This window comes from Pogona vitticeps, chromosome 4 (genome assembly GCF_051106095.1).
Source record: "Pogona vitticeps strain Pit_001003342236 chromosome 4, PviZW2.1, whole genome shotgun sequence".
NCBI classification, from domain to species: domain Eukaryota; kingdom Metazoa; phylum Chordata; class Lepidosauria; order Squamata; family Agamidae; genus Pogona; species Pogona vitticeps.
In genome coordinates, this window is record NC_135786.1 from 145,660,240 (window position 1) to 145,687,504 (window position 27,265).

Sequence of the window (27,265 nt, forward strand, 5' to 3'; positions counted from 1 at the left end):
ATGTTGATGAAATCAACTGGTGGCAGCTGAAAGACACGTAGCGTGAGCTCTTAGTTTGGTGAAACAAGCAGGGGCCACGTGGGGATGGTGACAGAGGCCCAAATTAATTCAAGCCTATCTCTAATAAAGAGGATTAAAAGGCCCCTTCGCACAAAGTAAAGTGCACGTCACCACAGCTCAGCTAGCCCACTCACATTTAGTATATTTGGTGTATCATCAGAATCCCCATCTCACCTTCTCATCAGACGGGTTGGTTACTGGAGGAGGAAGGAACAGGCAGCCCATGCTCCTGCCTAGATTGGAGCACCACCAGAGAAGTATTAAAAATACTTCACTACTGTTTAAAACCTGGAAGTTATAGACACTCTGACTTCACCTTAAAAACATTATTCTTGCACCTATAAAACAAAACCCACTGTAGGTACAAATACTTAAATGAAGTAAAAGTCATCAAAAATCCTTACAACAACAAAAACTACAAACAGAAGTACATTCAAAATATATAAAATGCAGGACCATAAAAAATATAGTAGAAATATAGTTTAAGAATCAAAAACAGCAAGAGAAGGTTTTTTTCACATTCTAAAAATGTAGGAGCTTGTAGCTTAAAAGGCACAATCAAAATAATCTCTTAAAATATCAAAGTTCTTAGAAGTAAAAAATGCATATTTATAAGTATATTAATTATCTTATGTGCGTATTACATGGACAAACACATGAAAAATGTCAAGTTCTCTAACTGCTCACCTACGCCATAGCCATTATGAATCTATGAAGGGAAATACATGATCTCCTTGCTTATGTGTGTTGTCTTGGAGGTGCAACTACATGTTGCCTGATAGTCTCTGCTAATGCTGTGAGCTGCCTATGTGTTCCTATTTCTTGCTTCTTGTTATACTGTGTATATGTTTATTTTTCTCATTGTTTTGATTCAATTAGGTATCCACAGACAGTTGTGCTTACCTGACTTTTTTCATATTTAATTTAAAGTATCTGTTCATCCTTTATTTTTGTTTTACCTGAAAACAGCCATGGCCAAAAAATGTTGAGAAGGGCTGTTGTAGATAATGTTGATAACATTGTTTTGTAAGGATGATGCTTACGTTTTCAAGTGAAGCAGGGATACAGTATTTTCTATGGACTATGGTGTAGCAGAAAACCATACACTTCTTCATGGGTTCTGACAGGGTTGCAGACTCTATTGGCTTACCATGCATTAAGCTAGTCTTGTGGAGTCAATGGCTTTTTACATATATTTTGCAGTCTGGTGAAATTAGTTGTCTGCCCTCTAAAAGGCATTCAGTACATCACTGCTCAAACCATTTTATGATCACATCTCACATTTGCAGGGTTCCAATTCTTATAACCCTTCTACAATCATCTTATCACTTCATTTATGCAAAACAGTAAAAGTTGCACCCAAGATGTAAAAGATAACTTTAAGAGTTCTGGATCTCTGTGAATCTGCACAAATGCTCAATTCAGCTCTTGTGCCAGCACTGCCAAACTGTTACCTCTGTTCTCCATGTGTTCAATGCTGATTGTCCCTGTCCCATAATCTTTCAGTAGCATTGCTTGATGCTAACCCCTCCTCATCTCAGTTACACTCCTTGACCCTGTTTTGCAATCTGGATGCAGAAATAATTTAACCGCTGGAATCTTCTGTCCAAAGGATGAGAGAGACAGCAACTTTGATTATATAAATTCATTAAAATGTACAGCTCTGAGCCTTGTACCCGAAATCAGGATGTCATTTCTTTAATAGACTTGTTCAATGAGAATTTACCAAAGCATATCTTATAACACATACAATATTTAATCTACAGGGAAGAAAAAGTAGTCACTAAGTGAATTGGTACACTCTAAACGTCTGTCTAAGATATGTTTGCTGCCATATAATGGAATGCCAACAAGAACGTAATGATTTATAAATATCAATAGTCCTTTTTAAAATTAAGAGCAAGAAATTGTCTGTTTATTTTCCTTTCATATTGCCAGTAAGAAATTAAGAGATTTTAAAAAAAGACACTAAAGGGAATGGTTTGCCCTACCTGCTCCATCTTCATTTTCATTCTGAATACTGGGAAGGTTTTATTGGGGTTACACAAGTCTGCAAATTCAAGCAACTATAAGTAAAAAAAAACTTTATTCTTTCCCCTACAAATGTCTCCCATGAGTTATTGAGACTTTAAGTGCCTGTTAATGAGAAAGGGGTATACAATCTGGGGAACTTGTAGCTTTTCTCCTTTGTGCATCTCTGTACTTGTACTGTGTAATAAAAATGAATTTTACCAAAAATTCAAAACTCTGCAACAGGTTTGAGGAGGGCCTTCGTCAAGCAAGCTCCATTCATGTACAAAGAAAGAATGACAATAGGTCTCTTTTCTGCAGAGGGAAACATCCGGTCCCAAAAGGGCTGCTAAAGTGAAAACAAAACTTTGCCCCCATGGGTTTTTATCATGCTTAGGTATTCATGGTTATAGGAATTGGCACAATTATTCTGTTTTTGAATCTGACAGATGGAAATTGCAGTCCTGTATCACAACATTCCACATGTCTCTATAATACCAATCCTGTCACGGAATTCTCTTTTAAATTTTCCCATGTCTTCATCAGTCAACTGTACAAAGGAAGGCTGGGGAATGCTGTGATGTTACAGAGAGGAACAACACAGAACATGATGAATCCCGGTGGCACTCCCATTTGAAATGAGGGATAGCTTTTTAATCTTACCAAGAGAGGGTCAAATGTGCCCTCCCTTCCAATCATCATCATCATCATCATCATCATCATCATCATCATCATCATCATCATCATCATCATCATCATCAAACAACTCAAAGAACCAACCAAAATAATACTAATAAAAATATCCGATTATTTGTAAGAATGCTCATGACAAAAAACGTTCACTTTGGCTTTGTTTCATTTTCTTTTGGTGGTTCCTCCATCGTTTTTGATCATTTTGTGCATCATCACTCCCTTTGTTTGACATAAAGGAGACCAGTTCTTTCGGGTAATTTCACTCATTCATTTGCTCGAACTTAGATTACTGTATATTATTAGCCAGTATTATTATCAGCAGAAACACAGTTAGATCTGTGCCTCTCTCTTGTAGCTTCACAGCCAGCCAGATGCACTTCCTGAGCTGTTTTTGCACACATGTACGCAAGAGCTGAGATCAGATGCAAAGCAAGGTACAGACAGAAAGCTACATGGAGGCTTGTAATCTTCGCAAATCCTCCTCCTTCTTTCCCTTGCTGTGCCACTACCAGAAAAAAAATAAGGCAAAGCTTCCAGACCCAACTCACAGGTATTTCTCAAAGTGATTCTGCTGGCTGAATTTATCCTCTAAAGGAGTGTGGCTGGCTGGCTGGCTGGCTGGCTGTCATTAATAGCTCAGCAACAAGTCCTTGATTTTCCACAGCAGCACTACCTGCTTGAGATGTCTACCCGAATCAACCAACATAGCCAGCAGGGACAGCTGAGGGGCCTAACGCCAAGAGAGGCCCAGAAGGAAAGAACAAGAAACCAGGCCTTCTCGGCAGTGGCCCCTCGGCTATGGAACACCCTCTCAACTGAAATCCATTTGGCACCCTTGCTGGATGTTTTCAAAAGCCATTTAAAAACTTGGCTCTTCAGGCAGGCCTTCCCTCCACTCAATTAACTGACCCTTCTTTTTCTTTCTCAAGTTATGTCATCTTGGTAATGTGTTGTTTAGAAATAAGTGTTAAAGCTGTGTCTTGGATGATTTTTATATTTGTTATATTGTTTTGTTTTCTTTTTATCCATGTAAGCCGCTCCAAGTAGACATTGTCTAAGGCGGTGGGGTAAAAGTCTAATAATAAATAAAATAAATAAAGTGCTAAGAAAAACTCCTGCATTGGCGGGGAGAGAATGAGGGGCTGTTGGGCAGGAAGACTTCTCTGAAGAGGTGGGTGGATGAAAATCAATGATATTTTCAATAAATTTGATTTAAATCATAATTTATCTACATAAAATATTTAAATCGTCAAAATTCAATTTCTTCAAATTATTATTTAAATCAAATCCACCCTAGGGGTGGGTTTGCAGTGGGGATGGTGATGAAGCAATCTTTCTCTTAACAAGGAAAGCAAGAGCTTTCCTATATTCCAGTCCCTTAAACGGTGGTGTTCTAGTGGGCTGCTGATAGCAGCTCTTGCTATGCTATTTGATTAAATGTTTCCCAGGTGATTTGACAGACAGATACAAGGTGAAAGAATGCATGAAAAAGGGGGGGAAGAGATACAAATTTTTTGTTTAGCCCTCTTTCATTTAAACTAAACTTATGGTTAAGAGGCTCTTTTTCAGAAACCAATAAAAAACCATGAAAGCAAAAGAAAGAGCCTTTTTATGGGAGTTTTTATTTATTTCCAATCTGAAGTCCCATCCCTATTTAGTAGTGCCATAATACACAAAGGCCACAATTGCAAACTGTAGTTTTACTCAGTTCATTCACTGGAGACTTGTAAAAGAATCTAGGACAATTAAGTAACAGCAGCTAGTATAAAATCATTATAAGACAGTGAAGTCAAGGCACACTCTAAGGAATTCAAGGAGAAGAGAAACAAAGAAACGTTAAATGAATTTGGCACTGAAGTACAATTTAATGTGCACTAAAGTGGGGAGAACGTTACCTCCAACTGTTCATATGTCTTATTTGTGTCTCCATAAACTCAAGAAAACCAACAGTGGTACTTATTAAAATAATTGTGGCATTTTTCTGAAATGATCTATATAAAATACTGGGTTATTGTGGGGTTTTTTTCAGAGAAATAATATTAGTAGTGAAGGTATGGTAGCACATATCTTTTGGCTATATTAAGAGAGAAAGCAGGGAGGCTTAAATAGTATTTCACAATTCCCTTTGCCTGATTTTTCTTTGCCGGCTCTAACATATGAAGCCCTACTTGGCTTGGATCCAAGCAATCTCAAGGACTACATTTCACTTTATGAGACTGTTCAAGTGTTAACGACATCAGGGGAGGCCTTTCTCTCAGTCCTGCCAAATTCACAGGCATATTGGTGGGGATACAGGAGAGGCCCTTCTCTGTTGCTGCTCTCATACTTTCTTCCCATGAGAGGCCAGGCTGGCCCCATCTTTGCTGTCCTTTCTTTATTTCTTGCACTTGTTCTCTTCAGAAGAAGAAAATCCACTCTTGCTTGTTACAAAAGGGAAGAGTGTTTTCAGATGCTTAGATATGCCTTCAAAAATGGAATTATCCCTACTTTATTTATTTCAGAGGACTTTCACCATTTTGCATTTGAATTTGTCTTTCTTATAACATTCCTATCCTCATGCTTCATAAAAACCTTGACATCAGCTCAATTTTGCCTCACTGATAAAGTTGCCCCCCCCCGCCCAATAGTGACTGTGGAGATTTCATTTTCTCAGCACTTGTCTCATGAACCTTAACCTCTCCCACTAACAATCGTTTGCCATCTACTCAAAAACAATCTATTATTTCCATTTTGAATAAACTTAGAAGACAAAGAAAAGTATAGCAATATATAACACCTTTACATTACAATCCGAGTAAAAAATAAAACTGGTCTAATCATATTAACTTGAATGTAATGCAACCTCAGTGCAATCTATTTCAACTCATTTCTTTAATTTCAGCATAAAAAATATAAAACAATCTCCTTGTCTCACAATTATTCCAATGATAAGGTTGAAAACATTAAAATTTAGTATGCAACTAAAACTACTGGAATATCTAGATTCTACCTGTTTGCTTGGTCCCCAGGCTCTAAAACAGAAGATCCCATTTGAATAAGGACTATGCACTGAGGAATCTGTGGAAATTGGACCTTGAAATATGGAGTCTACAGATGGGGCCAGTCAGTGAAAACTGGTGATTACGATGTCCTGTGTGTGATGATGTTAGTCCAAACCTTAAATGTGTTCAAAGTGCAGAACACATTTTGAGATAGTGTTTTAGCACTTTGAACCCTCCACCTAAATTTTGGATTAAAGACTGGAATGGATTCTTCACCCTCTACATCAGAATCAACAGTTTCCATTGTGTACAGTATATCTTAATACCTAGCATTTAAACATAACATCTCTATTTTAGCTTAAGTTGAAACAGACAAAAATAAATTGTGTTAACAATCCCCAGAATAGACTACTGTAACGCTTTCTATGTAGGGCTCCCCTTGAAGTCAATATGGAAACTCTAGCAGGTCCAAAATGTGGCAGCCAAACTGATTATAGGTACCAGCAGATATGAACACATATTTCCAGTCTTGCTACACCTTCATTGGCCTCCTGTTAATTTCCATGCTCAATTTAAGCTGTTAACCATGACATATAAACCCCTTAAAGGACCTTAATATTGTATAACACCTCTGCAGAATTTTATTTTTGCCAGGACACGTATGACCACAGCAGACTGTTTTAATTGGAAAATTCATCAGGACAAGACTAAGTGTAGGTTAAAATCAGTGGCAGAGAAGAAATAGCCTCAGGTCTCAAAGTAAGCCAAGCCTTCAAGAGGAAATTACAGCAATAAACTCCTACCAAAATTACACAGAAGACATGAATGCCCAGCCAAAGGGCCATCTAACAAAATCATCCTCCTGTTGAGAGGCCAGATAAATTAAGCAGCCTTCTCTGGTTTTTATGCTAGAATGATTGTGTGGGGGTCTGGGGAGCAAACCTCCTAGAATGATCTGTCCATCTTCTTCCTGTTGAATAAATGGCCTATTCTGTGTCCTTGTCCCTGGATTACTGGAAAATTTGAAAATCTGAACAAGCTAGACTTCCAGGATTGCATTTTTTACAGCCTGCTTAATTATTTTAGCATTCTCTACACACAACATTTCACATTTGGACAAATGAGTCATAACTAGCCTAAGATCTGTTGATTTCAATGTGCCTACTCCAGATGAAACATTTTATTCATTCCTTAGTCTCTGCAGCCAAAATAACCAAGAACTCATTGGCACATTTAATACAATGCAATACAGTACTTATGGTTGGGGAAGTGGTGCTCTGGAGATTTTCCCAGCATGCCACAGCAGGAACTGTGGGTATAGGACAGGCTGCAAGGGAAGGGAAATTCATGCCCCTTTTCTATCAATAGAAATAGTTCTGGTCACTATACATTACCATTAGATCCTGCTCTAAGTGTATTTCCCTCAGATAGTTACATAGTGATCACAAAGATTACCTTATCTAAGACAGATCTTTGCTGCACATTTCAATCCTGATTTTGCTTTTCATTTTTCCTAGTATCTCAAAATATTCTATCTGAAATGCCACAGCCTAATAGAAAAAAGGTCAAGTAACTGGCTTTATTTCACCTGCATCTCTATCAATATTTGTTCAGCACATTTTTATGAAGCAACATCATGTTATATTAGCCCATCATTCTAAGTGGTAAACTCATTATATAAGTAATTACTGCAAAGGTTGCACACAAGACTCAGGATAATGTACTCAACAGCAAATGAATTGCTTATTTGCCAGTATGAAGTGTTTTAAATCCTGGCTATAAATTCTTTCATTTTCTTTGAATTCCAAGGCATTTAAATTATAGACTATCATTATCTGAGATTCAACAGAACCTACAATCGATACAAGACAAAGCTGTTCAATCACCAGGGAAGGTGACAAAGGTCACACATAATAGGTTTATTCCCTGAATTGCCAATATTCACAATAATATTCATTTTTATTACCTTTAGCTGCAACAGTCAACCTGCATAATTAATAACAAGATATCTGTACAGTAATTCCAAAAGATATCCTAGTTTTGGACCTGGACAGTCTACATTCACAAGACCAGCCAGAGAGCTTTCACAGTATAATTATTTTAAAACTGGAGCTTGGTTTCCACAGCCAACTGTCCTTCTGAAGGGCTGCATTCTCACACACTAGTGGCATCCCATTGCTGGGCCCAGAGAGTCTCCCATTCCAGAATGAATCCCAAAGTTGTGCCTGACCAATTCTAACTGCTTCTGCTTCTACTCAGAACTCAGCAGCCATATACACCCCCACATGGAGAAGAGATGTAAAAGTATGAAGGATCTGCCCACTAGAACAGACACTTGTCCCAAAGAGGCGACCAATGGCTTGTTGCCAGGTATGAAAGATTCCAGTGCCAAATGCTATTAAAGTCCTTGCCCACTATTCCACGACCCAATAGCCTGCCAGAATACCCTCCCCCCCCCCAAAAAAAAACAGACAATAAGCAGAACATTGTGAAGTTTCCTAGGCTCTCCAGGTTCAGACAACACCATGCAAGCCCATACAATAAAACAACACAGGCAACTTTAAAATTCAGGAGAGGGGTTGGGGAGGGGATGCTTCTTAGTTAGTTAACCAAATGTAGTTCCAGGAGAAAGGGACTGTCACTGCAATGTTTATTGCAAAAATAACAAGACATGTCACTTTGGAGAAGTTAACGTTATCTACCTTTGCACACATCATTAATGAAACATCCTCAAATAAGCACATTGATCTCCAACAGCACATACCCATTTCATCCCTACCTCCGTAGCGACAACAAATTGCAAGGCAGTAGTACAAGCCGCATAAGAAAGTATTTGAACCATGTGCTTTGTCTCCATTTAGCAAGATCAGACACACCATGATGATAGAAGTACTAGCAAAAAATAAGCAGTTACAAGTAGCAATATTTACTACTTGTAACAGGTTACTTTCCAGCCTTACTTCTGTGTTCTACTAGGGACCATATAAGCCCAATGGAAAGAGACCTGTTAGCTTGGCTCTCTTCTATGTACAGCTACAGGGACACTATCTAAACAAAAAATAAATCATAACTTGCATGAAAACAGTTACATTAAAAAAGCCAAGAATTCATACTTCCATATTTTCCTCTCAAACTCTCTGTTTCTTCAAGATCTACAACTTACCACACTGTTCTTTTCAGCTGCACTGCTCAGCCAGGTGGTACACCGATTGAGGGTTGATAGGTCTTTGCCAGAAAGGATAAATGAGATTTACTGTAGACTTCAGATCTCAGAGATGACAGACAATATATCCACTTTTTGAGTGTCTAGGAAACACATCTCTCACTTGTGAAACAATCGCAGTGTGTCGTCTTCCCCCTTGAACAAACAGAAACAAACTTAAGAATAGTAGCAAGTGCCCCCAAATGGGTTAGGAAGCAAAAACAAGGAATTAGGGATGAAATATTATATCACGATTTCTATCATATATATGGCAGGCAGGTACAATGCAATTGTCTTTATGCTGACTATAACTATTGAGTTTGGCTAAGACAGATGGGTGAAAAAAATTGTTGCAGCAAATTCTTTTAAAAAGAACCAAGTTACTCAGTCAAGGCAAAAGACTCCCATCATAAGGCAAACAAAGGAACAGAGGGGTTTTAATTCAGTGTTGGAAGATATGCAGGTTGACAGATAGACCCCTAATGCCTTCAGTTAAAAAGAGTATTATGCAGCACCAGCTCTATAAGGAGGTAGCCACTCAGCACATTTTAGCTGAGATGAAAGAATAGGAAATTGTTTGTGGTTCAATTCATTATGGTTTCATTTTCACCACCATAAACGCAGAGAGGAAGTTGTAAGATTTTTAGTACTCAGCGACTTGATTGTGGGAACTGAGTGTATCATGTCCTCTTCAGGAATTCAAAATGTCGTGGGCCAATCCCCAAAATTAGAGGCAAGCACTATGTGACTGAGATTCTGGAAGGATGGGTTATATCAAAGGTAGACAACTGTGGCCTTCTCTTGGCCAACAATTCCTGTCCGCTCTAGTCAGTTTAGCCAAGTGGAATGCAAATTGTGATCCAAAACACTTGGAGGATCATGTCTGGTCAACCTTCAGTGAGAGAACATTTTACCTGGCCTGGTATCAGGCAAATCCTTACGTTCTATTCTGAGTAGGAGGCGCTGTCTGTAGAAACCGCCAAAATTTAAAACATAAACTCGTGCATACCCTAAGCTATTCTATCAGTTGGAAAAATAGTTCCAGTCTTGCACTGTGCATGAAAAGCAACTGCATTTCACTGACCAGCTAATTACCCGCTTATGATAAAGATTATGATGACCCAGAAATTTTAAGTATATAGACCTGTGGGAGTGCAGGAATTTTAATTGTAATGAAGTGCAGCATGCAGAGAAACAAGGAAAATTATAATGAAGATAACAACACCCACAATTGCTAATATGATTTGAAAGTGTAGTTCAACACAGGTGTGACATTAGAGGTTCTTCTTGTGTGTGTAAAAAAAAAAAAAAAACTCTGAAAAGGTTTCAGGAAAACAAGTTTATACAATAATTTCCACTGATGAAGAGTACATGCCCAGGAACTCTGTACAAGTACCATCAAGCAATTAGCTCTGTGGCCTTGCCATAATTACTCTGATAGGAAGCATATGCCAGAAATAGGCAAATCCTCACTCAACTGAACACCAGCAGGAAATGAACACTATATCAATACTTCAATTTCTCTGCAAATAGAATGGTTGCATGAAAAGAAAAGGTTAAAGATGGAGCTTCCAATAAGTGATATACTGTATGTACATATTCACATGTGCATTTGTCTTCCTGATTATCACAGTTCTCTTTGAATTTCAATGCCCAAGCAAATTTTGGCACTGCCTCCTCTAATCCCTAGAGAAATGAGTTAGCTGTGAGTTCATCAGGTGAACTGAAAAACCGTGCACACATGCACACCGAGCGATCTTGAATTTGGACAAAGTGATCAAATATACTGAGACAGTATGTCAAAGTAACTAGGTCACCATCAGAGATTCAGTACTGCACCTGGATGTGGCCAGTGGGATTTTTCACAATTTAATGAGACCGCCTAACAGCGTAAATACATCTGTAGGAATCAGCACTGCCACACATGCTGAGTTTCACAGGGCTGCCTGCTCATTCAAATGCTAAACTGCAAACAGCATCAGATGAAATTTATCTGGAGAGCCTCAGAAGGTAGGGGAAGATTTCTGTGGGGTTGGAAACCAATGACTAGGATAACATAAAGCACCATTTTCTCAGGACGTTTTCAAGAATCTTAGGATATTTATAGTTCTGAGTCTCAACTTCATTGGCCCCAAGAAATACAAAGAAGCTCTTTCACTATTTTATTCATTTGAATATTTGTTACATGTATACACTGAGGTTTCACCATGGGCCTTGAGGTGGTATAGGTGGTCTTTCTCCTATTTTTATCCTTACAATAGATTAGACAGACCTATCCAGGCATAGATTATGTCTTAAAAAGTGAACAGATAAATGGATGGTGCAGATACAGGTAAGTCCCACTCTCACATTCCCACCTCGCCAAGAAATAAAGCCAAACATAGAAGGCAGGGTTTTGTCATGGCGAGACCGGTTGGGTTTCGAGAGAGCTCCAGAAACTGACTCGGACCCCTCGGTTCTGAGGCCCCCAAAGAAGGGGGCAAAAGAACAGTCCACTAGAAAAGTGGCATCTGAAGCAGCAGAAGTGACAGAAAGGGGAGAGAAATTGGTGGAAGGAAGCTGCTTTTTTTTCCACCTTAAGTCTTTTCTGAGTGCACGGACTGAGGTGGAAGCCATGTTGGGCAAAGAGCTGGGAACACCCCTTGCAGAGAGCAGAGGAGTACAGAAAGATTTTGGAAAATATCCTGACCAGGACTCTTAAGTAAGTCAAGATATGTGTTTTATATAAAGAAATGTTTATGGACCCAAAACAATGATACAGAACAAAGCTGGGCTTAACGAGTTAATGAAAGCAGATTAGATCCTGTAACCCTTCAAGCCATGGTAGAGTGAGCACACATCCCATCCCTCAGCCTTGATTAGGAAAAGGAGAAGAAGGAGAAAGAAGGAGGAGGAGAAAAAGTTATTTGGTGAATGAACTGTTTAACCAAAGACAAAGACTTGTTCCTGCAAAATAGTTTAATCATAAACTGTCTAATTACAATGCTGATGGAGGAAACTAGAATCAGAAAATAGAACTTTGAAACTTAAAAAGAGTCTTAAATTGTGTAATAACACCAGATCAGAGGCATCTTTGTTTCCTTGATTTCCTTTGGCACTGCAGTGGAGGCGACCCTCCCTCCTGTAGCGGGAGCAGAATTTATTGGAGGACCTACCCCTAATTCCTGAGACTGAAGAAAAAGACTGAACTGCTAATGTTACTTGCTGCAAGGCATTGTTTGTTATCTTAAACACTTACTGTTTTGACTGGTGGCTGAAAAACATTTTGATGAGAGAGAGGTGCTTGTAGCAAGCACACTGAAGCCTCTATTATCTCAGGCCTTCAGGAGGTGCTCTCTCTTTTTCACAAGTTGCTGCCACCAATATCAATTCAGTACCAATTATTTACTGAGACATGTGTTGCTTTGAAACTTAAACTTGTTTATTTGATCAGGAAAATATAATAGGTAAATCACAAGTTGCTAATTAATTTCTCTCACTCGCTGAACTCACTGACACACAGAACCCTACTCTCACTGACTTTCTGGCTCACTCTCACACAGACTCACAGATCTCTCTTTAAACTCAATACACTCCCCTTTATATCCCAGCCCCTCCCCCTTTAGCACCACTTCCGTTCACTCATTGGCTCCTTTTCCACTGCTCAGCTGTGACGGACAGGTGAGGGCAGGGCTGGACGCTACAGTGCTGACCTATGTTTTGGATGGGCTATGTAAATAGTATTGTTTGAATGAAAGGTGCGGCAGCAGTGATGCCTGCTGGGAAAGAAACCAGATAGCATCTTTAAAAAATTTGGAAGATGACAGCAAAGGGGGGAAAGGAAAAGGCCTGAGAGGTTCAGGAACAAAATTTGAAATTATTGGGGCAAGAGACATTTAAGGATTGGCAACAGAACATTCAAAATACCGGTATGTTATCCAGAGGATTACAGGAGATACAAGGAGGAATGGCTCAGCTATCTGAATAAATTAAAGATTTAGAGTTGCAAATGACTGATATCAAACACCAAATTATAGAAAATCAAAAAGAAATAGTCAAAATACAAGACACCTAAAAAGAAAAGGAAAAAATGGAGATTATGAATGCAGAGCTGGTAGTGGTGCAACATGAAAGAAAAGAAGATGAAATCAACCTGCTAAAGTTACAGCCTTACTTATGGAGATAAGACCAGAAGAAGTACAACAAAATATACATACAGCATGAAGAATTAATACAGCATACACAAGGAATAATAAACTCCCCAGAGAAATTAGTGTTAAATTCACAAGAATTGTATTTCGAGAAAAAGTTCTAAGAAATATCCAAGATAAAGGATCCACTTTAAAAGGAAAAGAAGTTAAGATTTTGAAACGTATTCCATGGCAAATAAAACAGAAAAGGAGACAATATGCGGAGTTGACAGATTTCCTGAGAACAAACTCAACTACATATAAGTGGTTGATACCTAAAGGTATCTCTTTCCAATTCCAGGCACAGAGATATTCTATTAATTCAACAATGAATCAATTAACAATGAAGGCAGAAGACTTTATGAAAAAAAAGGGAGAAATGGCTAGGTAGGAAAGAATAGAAAAAGACAGATGAGAAACAGAAGCAATCAAGTGGATCGTTAGGACCACACACAGAAGAAAGTTCAGAATTTTAGCTAGAAAACTAAAAGGGGGAAGCGCTAGAGGAAAGCCTACCATGGAAAAAAAAAGAGAGGATCTAAAAAGAGGAAAGAAAACCTTAATAACAATGATGGATAATATGAGCCTCCAAGAAACCCATATGAAAAGAATAGACTAACATCAGACATGAAAGAATTTACGAACAAATATAGAAATTAAAATTGGACACTACCTGTCTTCAAAACTTATAGTATGAAATCAAGAACCACTTTATGAAATGTTTTTAATAAGTGTTGGAAATGTAAAATACAGGAGTGTGCTTTCAACCATATTGGGTGGACAGGAAGAGAAGCAGAAAATTATTGAAGATTATTATTGCAGATATTTTTTTGAAAAAAAAGTATTTTGTGAGATATTATTTAAACTGGAATTGTGTTAATTGCGTATTATATCTAAGATTGCAGATAAAGAAATGAAACATTTGGTAATACACATAATTACTGTAGCTATAATATGGGAAACATTGGAAGAAAGCGGAAACACGGTTATCTTTAAAAGGACACAAAAATTTGGAATGATTTTATAGCTGAATTTGAAATATGGACTGGAAAACAGATAAAAGAAGAACACGAAGATCCAATCTGAGAATGAGGAGATTAGTAACTATAGTAATTCTGGTAAAACCTGTTAAGTTTTCTTTTTTCTTTTTTTAAGTAGAATTGTATAAGTGGATGTAAAAGTACCCTCATGTTCTCTGGAATTTTACCCTTCCTCTATCCATGTCCAGTCCCCCAGGCCCCTATCCCCAAATCATATCCCTACTGAAAATGAATAAAAATGTACCGTAATCATAAAAAAATAAAAGAAATACAGCCAAACCTTCATGAGTTCAGTAAGAAAATCTGCAGAGGCACTTGAAGGTGCACTTAACTCAACACACATACTGTTCTCCTGTGACTAAAAGCCCTGATAAGTGGTCTAGAAGTGTTTAGCTCAATGTACTTATTCTGGTTATGTCATGCCCTGGATATCAGTGTGTGATGACTGGGCAGCTTCATATGGAAGAAACAGACTATATGGTCCATTTCAGTCTGGAGTTTGGCACTGAAACAACCTTGGTCACCCTGGCCAATGACCTGCTCTGGATTAAAGCAAGAACTGTGCAACCTCGTTAATCCTCCTGAATCTCCCAGCAGCTTTCGATACCATTGATCATGGTATCCTCTTAGACCAGCTTCAAGGAATATGACTGTGTTACAATCATTTTGTTCCTATCTGTGGGACTGGTTGTAGAGAGTGGCACTGGATGATTTCTGCTCAGTCTCATGGTGGTTAAGCTGTTGGGTGCCACAGGGATCAATTCTCTACCCCATGTTGTTCAATATCTATATGAAACTGCTGAGATAGGTGATTCCTCTGTGTCCCAATACGGCCAGGAGTCCGCTATGTGGAGAGGTGGGGGAAGGTATTCTTGGCCATATGGATGTGTGTGTATGCGTGCGCGCGCACACGCACACATGTACATGTGTGTGCGTACATGCATGCACACATGCAAACACACACACACAGAGGTGGTGTTTTTTTTTAAAAAAATGGTTCCAAAATATTGATCTTCTATATTGTATTCTCTCCTGACGCAGAGGGCAGGATCTGAATTTCTAAAACAAACAAAAAACTTATAAGCACCTCTGCTGACTTTTGTGCTGAACATCCTACTTTACATCCAGTGACATGGCCGCAAGGCTTATATGCATGCTTCCATCCACCAGCACAATTTCAGATCCACATGCTTTCAGGCACAAGATCTACATTGGATTACAGTGACTGATTCATGGTTGCCCTGTGGGTTCATATATGTAGGGAAATTGAATCCCATTTTCCCCTAGTCCTGCTACACCATTCTAATTACAGTGGTGCCTTGCAAGATGAATTTAATTCATTCCGCAGTTAATGTTGTCTTGCAAAAAAAAATCGTCTTGCGAAACGCGTTTTCCCACAGGAATGCATTGAAATCTAATTAATGTGTTCCTATGGGCAAAAAAAGTCAGAACAAAGTGAAATTTGGTTTACAAAGGGTTTAGTAAGTGCTCTTTAAAGCCATACATATTGTGCAGATGATTTTAAAAATCTCAATTAAAAAAATTAACATTTTAAACATCATGGAAAAACATGGTCCGGTGGGCCAGATAGGTGGGGTATAAATTAAATAAATAAATAAATAAATAAATAAATAAATAAATAAATAACAACAACAACAACAACAACAACAACAACAACAACAACAACAACAACAACAACAACAATAACAATAATAATAATAATAATAATAATAATAATAATAATAATAATAATAATAATAATAATAATAATAATAATAATAATAATAATAATAATAATAATAATAATAATAATAATAATAATAATAATAATAATTTAAAAATCAGCAAACATGAGGCAGGAACAAAAAACAGAAAACATTCTTCTTGCGAAGCACAGCCAGAGGAACTTTTGTCTTGCGAGTCATCAACCCCATCGCCAAAATGGGCAAAAGTCGCAAAAAAGTGTTTTTTGTCCTGTGAGGCATTTGTCTTGCAAGGCACCACTGTACTACTCTACAGTCGCTAGTGACACACAGATGCATCCTGAGCTTGTCTTCAGCTAATTGCAATGACAAATCCCTCCACGCATGAGGTTCTGGATCAAATATATGCTTTTAATGGCATTTTAAACAACACATGCCAATAAAAGCATGTGGCCTTCTTCATTTGCACCAAATATTCTTGGATCACAATAATTAAACAAATATTAAAAGTAATACTCTTCCCACTTCTCTCTGTTATTTGCAGGAATAGCAAGGTTTTGTTTCAAGGGGTTATTCATTTTGTTTGAGGAAGAATTTAATGCAAATTCAAGATAGCATAGGCACATTTTCTGTTACACGATTGCGACATATTTGAACAACAAACATCCATTTAACAGCAGAAAAGATGGTGAACAAATATACACCCAAAAGACACTATCACTCTCAAGGTACTTCCAGAAAACAGCTCCTTCAAAAATGACTAAAACAGGAATGAAACAGGACCATGATCCAGATACATACTCTCTCTTCCCCCACCCCTCTTTTTCACACACCCACATATACCTGGTTCTCCTCATACTGGTTCATATAAACCAAGCTACCTGTTGGGGTGCAGTTAGTGGAGGTAAAGGAAGACAAACCAATTGATAAATCACTAAGGAGGATAACTGAGTCTACTGAGATGGAGAAGAATTTGTGGCATAAAAAACCTCTGCCTTGCACTTAAAGACAAGCTCCAACTTTAGACCCACTCTGGATTATGACCACACACTACAAATCAACCCACACTACAAAGCTTATGTTCAAATACAAATCTGACAATATTTCTGTTTGTAATACCACTGCTATGACTGCTTCAAATTTATCTATAATTTGCAAAAAGCACTGTAGTCACCTGGAAGCACCTTTAAAAAGCTAATGAATGGAAATTTGCCAAATATCTCTGTTGTTATTCTCACCATTAATAAGAAGAATGACAGATCCTGGGCTACATCCTTAGATCCATGAAAAACCCATGGACTGGTAGTGTCTACCATGTTACTGAATTGTGCTACGAATATTCACTAGCAGTCATGAAGCGTGAAAAATGACTTCTAAATTAAATGTCATATGAAATAGCTAGAGAAAACCTTTCCCATTTGCTGTTGTTCCACATGGAGGTTGTAACATTTGAAAACTGTAGGGAGTGTCTGTATTGGAGCCACACCCTTCCTGGAAGTTGTGATGCCATGAATATGCTATACATATCATTTGCCTCCTATATGTGCTCTTCATCTAAGCAAACAATCAGTAGTAAAGTTCCTACATGCAGTTGTGGAGGATTATAGGCAGACATACGTATTTTGGGATTAGGAGTAACTCCTCTTAAAAGCCCAATTACATGGCTGCTTACTGCTAACAATGTTTTGTCTTAATTAATTCAAAATGGTTTCCTGTGAACAGCTTGAGGAACACCAAGGATACATGAAGAGGGCAATCTCAGAATATGTTACACATGTGACATACAGTATAGATCCTTGACTATACAGAAAAAAAACTGGTGCGTACTAAGCTAGCCTCAGGCTTCTTAAATGTTAACAGAAATAATGAAAAGGAACAGTGTAACTAAGACACTTTGACATAATGGAAATTCATAGGCACATTGTGCTCTATGGCCTTACTAGATGCCATGACCTCTACCCACTGATTGATTATGATGATGCCTGGCAATGCCAGGGCCTGGTGGACCTCCATAGGCCTAGAAGTGTTTAGGGATTTTCATGAGTCTATGTCAGATGAGGTTCCACACTGAGAGTGTAGCTACACTGGGGGAAAATGTGGGCTTCGCTCAGGCTGATTGATTTTTTTTATTCATTACATTATATAAAGGGAAATGCAAATCACCCTAGAGTTCCCCTCCAAATGTGTACTTTCTCCCTCTGCTCCTCAGACATTTACTTGTTTTGACAATGGACCAGTTCACATCGGTTCAGGCATGTGATTGCTCAGACCAATGCCGAAAAGCTTCTGCAAAAGCACAAATTCAGAAACGGCAAGCAAAGCCCATAGGTTCCTGCCCCCCTTCTTTTTTTATAGCTAAGGCAAGACTCCTTGAAAATAAACACTAAGGGCAAGCAAAACCTCTCTCTGCAACACTTCAATTTTTTTACAACTTAGAAATGGTTAGCAAAGCCAGGCAGCCTTTTATTTGAAAAACGAAAACAGTTTGGCTGTGTTAGCACTAATACACTACAGCACCAAAACACTCACCTTCCAAAAGAAATCTAACAAAAAGAGGAAATGACAGGAGGAAACCCTTATTACAGTTTTTAAGGCAGTTCCCTTTAGCCTCTTCTCCTACAGGGCTGCAACAGAGCTGCAAACAAAGTGCAAACAAGGCTTTTCTCCTATAAGCCTGTTTGTCCACTTAAATCAAATTCCCTAGTGTGACCTCACAGACCTCACAAATATAAGTGAATTCACATTTCTCTCTCTATCCAGTTGCACTCTCAGGCACATCTGGAATGGATCTAAGCAGTGCAGAGCTTTCAAGTAACAGATTTAAGAGAAGAACTATGAAGTATCGCAAATAGCAGCAGCAGTACCTAAATGTATCTATCCTCAGAAGAAATAATATGCTCTTGCAGCAAATTGTGTGGCGTTTTTGTTTACTTAAGTTTTCATGCTTTGATTTTAGTGAGGTGGGGGAACATACAAAACAACAACAACAACAAAACACCCAGTGGGGGATGCTCTGTGTAAAAGGTCTTTCAAAATGAAAAGTAACACTGTGCTTCTCTGAGCACTCTTCCATAAAGGAACTAAATGATTGCTCCCTGAGATTTAGCAACCCAAGCAAAAAGAAATCACCTTAAAATAAAGAATAAGGGATATATATTGGTAGGTGCCTGAAAGGAAATCTCTAACTCATCACACTCCACTTTCAAAGGAAGCTTTAAAACAAAATGGAAGCACTTCAAAATACCTGTTCATTTTGCTTGTGAGACAGAAACTAATCTGTAAGCAGTTAGAGCTGCACCATCTTCCACAAAGAGGTAAGGAGGGGAGATGATGAACTGGAGAATATTGGATTGAATAAGCATTAGGATACCAGTCTCACACATTCTTTAGAAGTCAGCTCCGCGGCATTGTATTTCAGACATTTCATGCTGAATGTCATTAAATATTAGAATACTACATTTGAAATGATACGAAAGTAAGAGCCAAGCTCAGCATGAAAACAAAGGTTTTCTAAGGTCACCTTTGCCTCTAGTGAGAAGATGGATCCCAATGAAGCTGGTCCTTTAGATGGAGTAACTGCCCAACCTCCATATCAGGCTGAATGCCACTTAGACAGACAAACCACAAGCAAACAGCATTACTGTCTTGTCTCCACTGAGTCTCAGTTTATTGGCTCCCATCCAATCCATTACCCTTCCTAAGCATATACTCTGCCGTTTTGAATATCATTTCATAATTTGTTGATACATCATTAGTACATGCACACAGACACAAAACATGGCAAGGAGATATACAGATGTCATATTTATTTATTTATTTATTTATTTTATTTTATTTATATGCCGCCCACTCTACCCAGAGGTCTCTGGGCGGCTTACAATAATTAAAATTCAATACAATAAGATGATTAAAATACAATTATAATACAATTAAAATACAATTAAAATTGTAGTGTAAATAAATTCTGCAAACTCTTGCAGAGGATTGTGCTTAACTGAAATAAACGGCTGTGTGTATGTGTTTGTGTTCAACTAGATTAACAGTTTTAGTTTTCTAGAAATGGTACAAAAAGTTCAAATGGTACAGAAAGCTCAATTATTTCCAAATGTTGCAGATTTCACTCAGTGAGCTTTAGATGTCACTGTTTTTCTCCAGAGATAAGTGTGGTTTCCTATTATTAATCTGAAGTTTTTTGAGAGATGCACACTTGGTCATTCGATCCAAAATCCAAAGGTAAACAATACCTTTATTAAGATCAAATATAATTGCACAAACTATGTAAGCTTTCAATTTCTCCAGAACATTCAGGTTCATTGTAGGCATCCTTCAGTCTTGAGATACTATGGCAATGTGCTCTGAATAGAGGTCTTGGAACAGCATTTAGTGTGGCTGAAAAGGCCAATTCGAGAGTGACAATCCCTTCCACACTGAAGACAAATACAATCCCCTGTCTAGCTCCCTGAGTTTCCTGGTTTCGGGACTGCCTCTTTGCCACGGCCTGGTGAACAAGTGTCTCTTCAAATAGGGAGAGGCCATGCTGCACCGCCTGCCTCCAGGCTGAATACTCAGATGTCAAGGATTCCCATCTGTTGAGGTCCATTCCTAAGGCCTTCAGATCCCGCTTGCAGATATCCCTGTATTGCAGCTGCGGTATCCCTCTGGGGCACTTTTCCTGCACTAATTCTCCATACGGAAGATCTTTTGTAATCCAACAATCAGCCATTTTCATGACATGCCTGGGCCAGTGTAGACGTCGCTGTTTCAGTAGTGTATACAGTGGAACCGACTTACGAAGGTCCTTACCTACGAACATTTCGACTTGCGAATGGCTCTGTTCACAAAAAGCTGCATCGAATTGCAAACGGAGCCTCGACTTAGGAACAAAAAAAAAGGCAGGGGGAAAAGGTGGAAAATTCAAATTTCCCCTGCCTTTTTTTGTTCCAGTCAAACCGTTGGTGGCAAAGAGGCTGCACTTTCGCCCAACAGTTAGGAAAAGGTACCCCAGGGAAAGCCTGAAGGCGCCGATCGCTGTGGCGGGGGACCCGCAGGTCTCTGATGGCAGTGGGGAAGACGTGGGAGACCTCCTGGGGGTCCGATCGTGGCGGCGGAAAAGGGCGGGAAATTTAAAATTGCTCCCCTGCTGCTACGATCAGACCCCCCAAGAGGTCTCCGATGGTGGCAGGGAAGCCGTGGGACACCTCCTGGGGGTCCCCCGCTGCCGCGATTGGAGGCAGCAGGAGGCTTGAGCCAAAACCCGGCCAGCTCAAGTCTCCCGGCGCTGGGTGACTGTTGCCTCTGTCACGGCTGGAGGCGAGCGGCTGAAGCACCCCAGCCAGCCTCAAGCCTCACGGCGGCGGCGGTCATGGCGGCAGCGATCGCAGTGGCAGGGGGCCCCCCGGAGGCTTTGGACCAGTACGTGCTCCTTTTTTCCTTTTAAAAACTGTTCTGAGTGACTTTTGCATGGTGTGTTTGGGCTGAGGGGGTTATGTTTCTGTGCTGTGTTGTTTTGTTTTTTGGTCTTTTTTTTTTTTTTTTTTGCAGTCCCAGCGTGGGACTTGCTCCAATGTTTATTTTTTTGATTTGTGTGTCTTTGGTTTTTAGTTTTTTGCAGTCCCAGTGTGGGATTTGCAGTGTTTTATTTTATTTTATTTAGTATTTTTTTCTTCCCTTGGAACGCATTAATTGGTTTTCAGTGCATTTCTATGGGAAATGGTTCCTCGACCTACAAACTTTTCAACTTGCGAACACCGTTCCAATACAGATTAATTTCGTAAGTCAGGTACCACTGTACATGCTAAGAATTCCAGCTTGTTCTGAGACTATTCTATTTGGAACTTCGTCCTGCCGGGTGATACCAAAAATGTGTCGGAGACAACGCATATGGAATGTGTTCAGCTTCCTCTCCTGCTGTGCAGAAAGGGTCGAGGGACTCCTTAACATTCAGGACTCCTTAACATTCGGGTTAGATGCCTTTTTAATGGGAGTACAGCAAACTTGGCTAGGTATTCTAAGCAATGAGGATCTTTAATTAAACTCATTACCAAGATATAGAATTCGGCTTTTGGGGGGGGCACATACAAATGTTCATATCACACAAAGCCATGCAGGATGAATAAAAATATTTGACTTTAAAAAAAGATTTAAATCACATTTTAAATCAGAATTTAATCACAATGTAAATTTAAGAAACTGACCTTTAATTTAAATCATTAAAAAAAAATTATTAAATCAATTTGCTTAAAATCAAATCCACCCAGCCATAAAGTAAATCTACACAGTAGCTCTCATCATCCGCAAGAGGAAATGAGGGGAAAAGGAAGTTAAACAAAGTAGAGTAGAGGAAAATTTCCCTGGAGACTACAATCAAACAGAAGCTGAATAACAATGAGACCACTTAGTGTTTGGCAGTAGCAGAAACAGTAATCAAGCTTCTAAGATGTACAAAAAGGGGTGACCAGGTATGTTTATGCCTGGAAATAATTATGTGGCAGAAAAGAGTATTGTTAGGAATGTGAAGTGATTCTGATGGAGATATACTATAAATGTTACAGAGATTATGAACACATGGCAATCTCAAATCAATGAAGTCATCTGATTCATTTACGATTTACAGAAAGGCTTGGAAAAATTCCTTTTGGGAACCACAACTCCAAAACCAATGCTGGCCAGGGGAGTGTGGGAACTGCAGTCCAAAAAATGTTACAAGGCACAAGTTTATGTCATTTGTAAACAGATTTAAAAGTTGTTTTCAACTGACACAGCTGCCAGCTCCACATAAATCATGACTAGAATAGACTTAATTTACAAACTTTTTAGCAGTCACAGTTGTAGTACCAATACTTTCCAAGGTATCAGCCTTATTCATACAAGTCACCCCCAGCATAAATTCCAGGAATTTTAAATGCCACCCGCTTATGCTTATACAGCTACATTGGGGACTTTTTCACCACAAGGCAGTTCCCATGCTCATTAAAATATAATAACATCTACAATGAATAGAATAAACACTTATTACAAATTAATGAGAATAATTAGCATTCATATAGTCCTGCGGAGCAAGATTCATTGCTTTTTCTGAAGATCATGATGTCCCCCATCACGACCTCGATATACTGAAGTGTCAAACTGTATTTTAAAAGAATCAAAACTAGAGCTCCTAGCTGCCTTCACAGTCCCTGAATGACACCTCCTCTTAATGTTCTGTGTAGCTAAAGTGGATGGGCGATGCTGTCTAACAGGTATGAAGGGCTGTGCATGCCTTATCCTTGTATATTTCTCTAATTTATCCTTCTATGTTGTTCTAATCTTACTTGAGCTCAGGGAACACCGTCAAACTGGATGCCTTTCCCAGGATCATTTCTGTGATTTTAGCAGATAGGAAAAAGATTCAGATATCCATATTTGCATTTCTTCAGCCTTATATGATGAGAAAAATTAAGCATCATGAGAATGTATAGTGTGCTGCTTGTGTATGTTTTCATGGCAGCAATACCAAACCGAAAGACTACTCTTCCTCTCTTCACTCTCCCCACAGGGACCTGTGTATTTGATTGTCATGCATAATGCACTGGTCTACCAAACGTGGCATAGCAGCAATTCTATTCCACAACATTACAGATAATGAGAGGAAGCAGAGACACTCAAGGCTCACTCAGAAGTCAACAGAGCATGATGTACTGATACCAGATAGTGTGAGAAGTTAAAAAAAATTCCCCTACTGTCACAGAATTACTACTGGTCCTGAATAATTACCTGCATCATTGAGAACCTAGGGTGGGGGAAGGGAAGGACAAGAGGGAGAAGTCATTAACTAGTGAAAATTGCTGCTGCTGTGATGACTCTACCAGACAATGGTGATTTTTGATAATTAAAGACTCCCACTTGCTTTCCCTTGGTTCCCACAAGTTCCTGAGAACGAAAGGGATTCAGAACATGAAGGAGAAATGTTTGTTTTATTGAAAAAAGTCTAGCTGGTGATGTCACCAACCTCACAACATAGAACTTGCACAACCAGGATTTCAGTCTTTGTCAAATATATATAAATATATAACCTCCTCATATGCAACCAGTTACTGAGAAAAAGCCTGTCTAAGGAGAAAGACCTTTCCCTCCTTTCCTGGGAGGGAAAGAAGAAACAGACCAGACCATACAAGAGCTGTTGCATGTAGGCACAATTAGTCCCACTGTTTCCCCATTCAATAGTTCAATTTGGCCAGTCCAGAAGCCCAATGGCTCATGAATAAGCGGGTACCACCTCTGCACACAGTGGTCCCAGACATTGCAACTTTGACGGATGATCCATTGAAGAAGGTAAAAAAGTCCATATTGTATTAGACTTAGTCAACACCTTCTTTCTGATCCCCATGGGGCGGGGGGGGGGGGGACAGGAACAATTAGCTTTCTCCTGGAAGGGCAGACAATTCCCATTCCCATGGGGTATGTCCACTCAAAGACCATATGTCACCATGTGGCACAAAGAGATTTGGCTCAATTAAAGTTCCCACCAACTGTCCATATGTATCATTATATAGATTACATCATAATTATGAGGAATTGCCATGAAGTTGGTGCTGTTCTGAATATGATCATACAGCATCTCCAGAGCAGAGGCTGGGCAGCAAACCCAAGCAAAATCCAGTGCCCCATGGAGACAGTGAAGTTTCTGGACATTTACTAGAATGAACTGCATTGGGTAATCCCCAGGAAAGTCCTTAGCAAAACTGAGTAAGTAACACTACCTACTGACAGAAGGCAGTTACAGTCATTCTTAGGCTTGTTGGGATTTTGGTCATCCCATGTGCCACTGCTAGTGCAAGTCACATGCCCCCTGCACAATCTGTGTAAAAAGAAAGCAAACTGGGATTGGAGCAAAAAGTAGAAAGCAGCATTTAAAGCAGCCTAGCAATTAGTTTAAGAACACAACAAGTTAGACTCACTAGATGTAAATAAGCTTTTGAATTGGATGATGTTATTGCTGAAGAGGGTATGGCATGGGACATGTGGCAAAGAGACCCCTGGAAAAAACACTGACTTGTAGGCTTTTGGTCCACTTGGTGGAAGCAGAACTACATCCCTCTAGAGAAGTGGCTTTGAACTGTATACAAGCACTACTAGAAGCATCACCACACTGCAACAGATACAAATGAGAACACAGTAGAGTACTCCATAGCCAACTGGGTATTAAGTAACCAACTAGGATGGAACAGAACTGCACAGCAACCAGCCCCTGATTAAATGGCAACTATACCTTCAGCAATTGAGTCATTTTACTATTAATGGAGTATTTGATGACACAATTATTATTTGATTACAAAGCACTCATTTCCATCTTCCAATAGGAGGAAAAATATATATCAAAATGAAGGGCATGCTTGCTTCCTTGATACGGTCTATATTCTAGAGATGCAGCACCTGCTAAATTTTAGTACCAAAAGAGAAGAAAAGTTATTTTCCTGCCCTTCCTATGGGCAACATCCCTTCCTACCAGGTAGCCATATTGTCACATTCATTTCTCTCCTGTACACCAGATTTAGACTTATCAAAATGGACTAGGCATCACCTTTCAACTCATAATTTTTAATGAACGAGAACATTTCAGTATTATAATTTATTTCTTGTTTTATAGAGATCAGAGGTTGCACCAGAAGACAGAGATCATTGGAAAGACAGTACGATTAGTGAAACTTAAAGGCTGCAGTAAAAGAGGAAGACCAACTTATATGTGGATGGACTCCAAGAAGGAAGCCACATCCTTGAGTTTGTAAGACCTGAGCAAGCCTGTTAACAACAGGATCATTTAGAGGTCACTAATTCAGAGAGCTGCCTTAGATGGATGCAACTTGACAGCAAACAGCAGTAATAAGGATGCAGAGCATCACTGCACTTTCCATTGCCCTACTCTCTTCACATGACATGAAACACTGCATGTGAAAAGAACATTAAAATAGTGATGACAGTGGAGGTTGGGTAAGCCTATCCCTTCTCATCACATATTCAGGTTAACTTTATTCCAGGTCCTAAACAGGGTTCTATTTTTTTCTCATTTGATTTTACTTTTTAAAAACCTTTTCAGGCTGTAATCATAGAAATGAAGTAAACCCAATTGAGCATAATAAGACAAGACTGAAAAATGCATGGAACTCAACTACTCCATCTCTTCTGTATCTTAAAAATGTTGATACAACATAGAGACAGTTAGTAATGGCTTTGCTCTGATGCTAATGAGGCACCTGAAGCTTATTTCACCTCTTCCTGAAAGCCAGACATTGGAAGGGTTGCTAATGCTACCTAACAGTGTTAAAAATACCTTACTCCAGTCGAACAAAATTTCTCTCACCACTGAACAATCCAACTTTAAATAATAGTTTAAAGTGTATTCTAGAATCCAACATGTCATTCTAACAGGCCCAAATATGTAAGCATAAACCTGTACCCATTTCACTACAAGAAGTAAATAGAAATGTGTTGCCCTCTTGTTAAAACACTCCAGAAATTACAGGAAATGAGGCATAAATAATTCTAACAAACAACTAACTCAGCTGTCACAAGTAAAGTCTCATGCGGGTTACCAAGATCCAAACCAGAAAAGATTATAATTATCTTTAATGATAATTATAATCTTACCATAAAATGAGGGCAGATAAAGATGTGGCAGTGAGGGAAATAGAAGTAATGGAGACAGAATGTCGGTTCTGCCAGCACTTGTTGCTGAGCGGAGCTCCTTTGCCCTCCCCGCAGGATAGCACGAGATGCGCGATTCCCAGAGTTACCCGGGGGAGTGGGGAGCATCCTTAAAACGAAGTTCCCCCACACGCAAGGCTGGGGACTTGCATGCCCGGGGAGGGCTTGTTATTTCACTGGCCGGGGTCATGGGACTCGCCCATATAGGTTGGTGAGGGGGTCCTGTGAGACCTTTGGCACCAAACCTGATACCGCACTACCGCAGGCCCCCGGTTTCTAAGCCATAAGTTACGGCATGTTGATTTAACAAAGTGTGGCCCTATTTATACCCATCACCTGCGTCTCGCCTCATTATTCCGGAGTGGGAGGGCAATGTCAGTTCCACTGGTGCTTGTGGATGCACTCACTGTTCTTGTAGTTACCCGGGTAGGTGGGAGCATTGTTAAAAGGATGCTCCCCCACAGGCTCGGCCTCTTCCGACCCACCCACCCGATATCCAGTGTGAGTCTGACTGGTCATCCTATTGGGGGCTGGATAGGAATTTTTGACACGCTACTCAATTGGTTGAAATAGTCACAGGGATCTTTTGGCTATCCCACACTGGCATGTGGTTAATATAGTTCCATTGCTATTTAATCATTTTAACATTTGGTCACATGGAGGGTAGTGTGGAAGGAAACTGAATCGGTGAGTGGCCATGGAGTTCACGCAGTGCATAGCGCATCTG

General features: G+C 39.3%; 1 protein-coding gene across 13 annotated transcripts in view; it reads right to left on the reverse strand.

Annotated features, from left to right (window-relative positions):
* The window catches only part of CDH18 (cadherin 18), a 787,224-nt gene that overhangs the window by 305,650 nt on the left and 454,309 nt on the right, over positions 1 to 27,265 (reverse strand). For all 13 annotated transcript variants that reach the window (XM_072998510.2, XM_078391717.1, XM_078391712.1 and 10 more), the window contains one exon: positions 8,908 to 9,102. The gene's annotated coding sequence lies outside the window, so the exon portion shown is untranslated. The remainder of the gene's footprint in view (positions 1 to 8,907; positions 9,103 to 27,265) is intronic.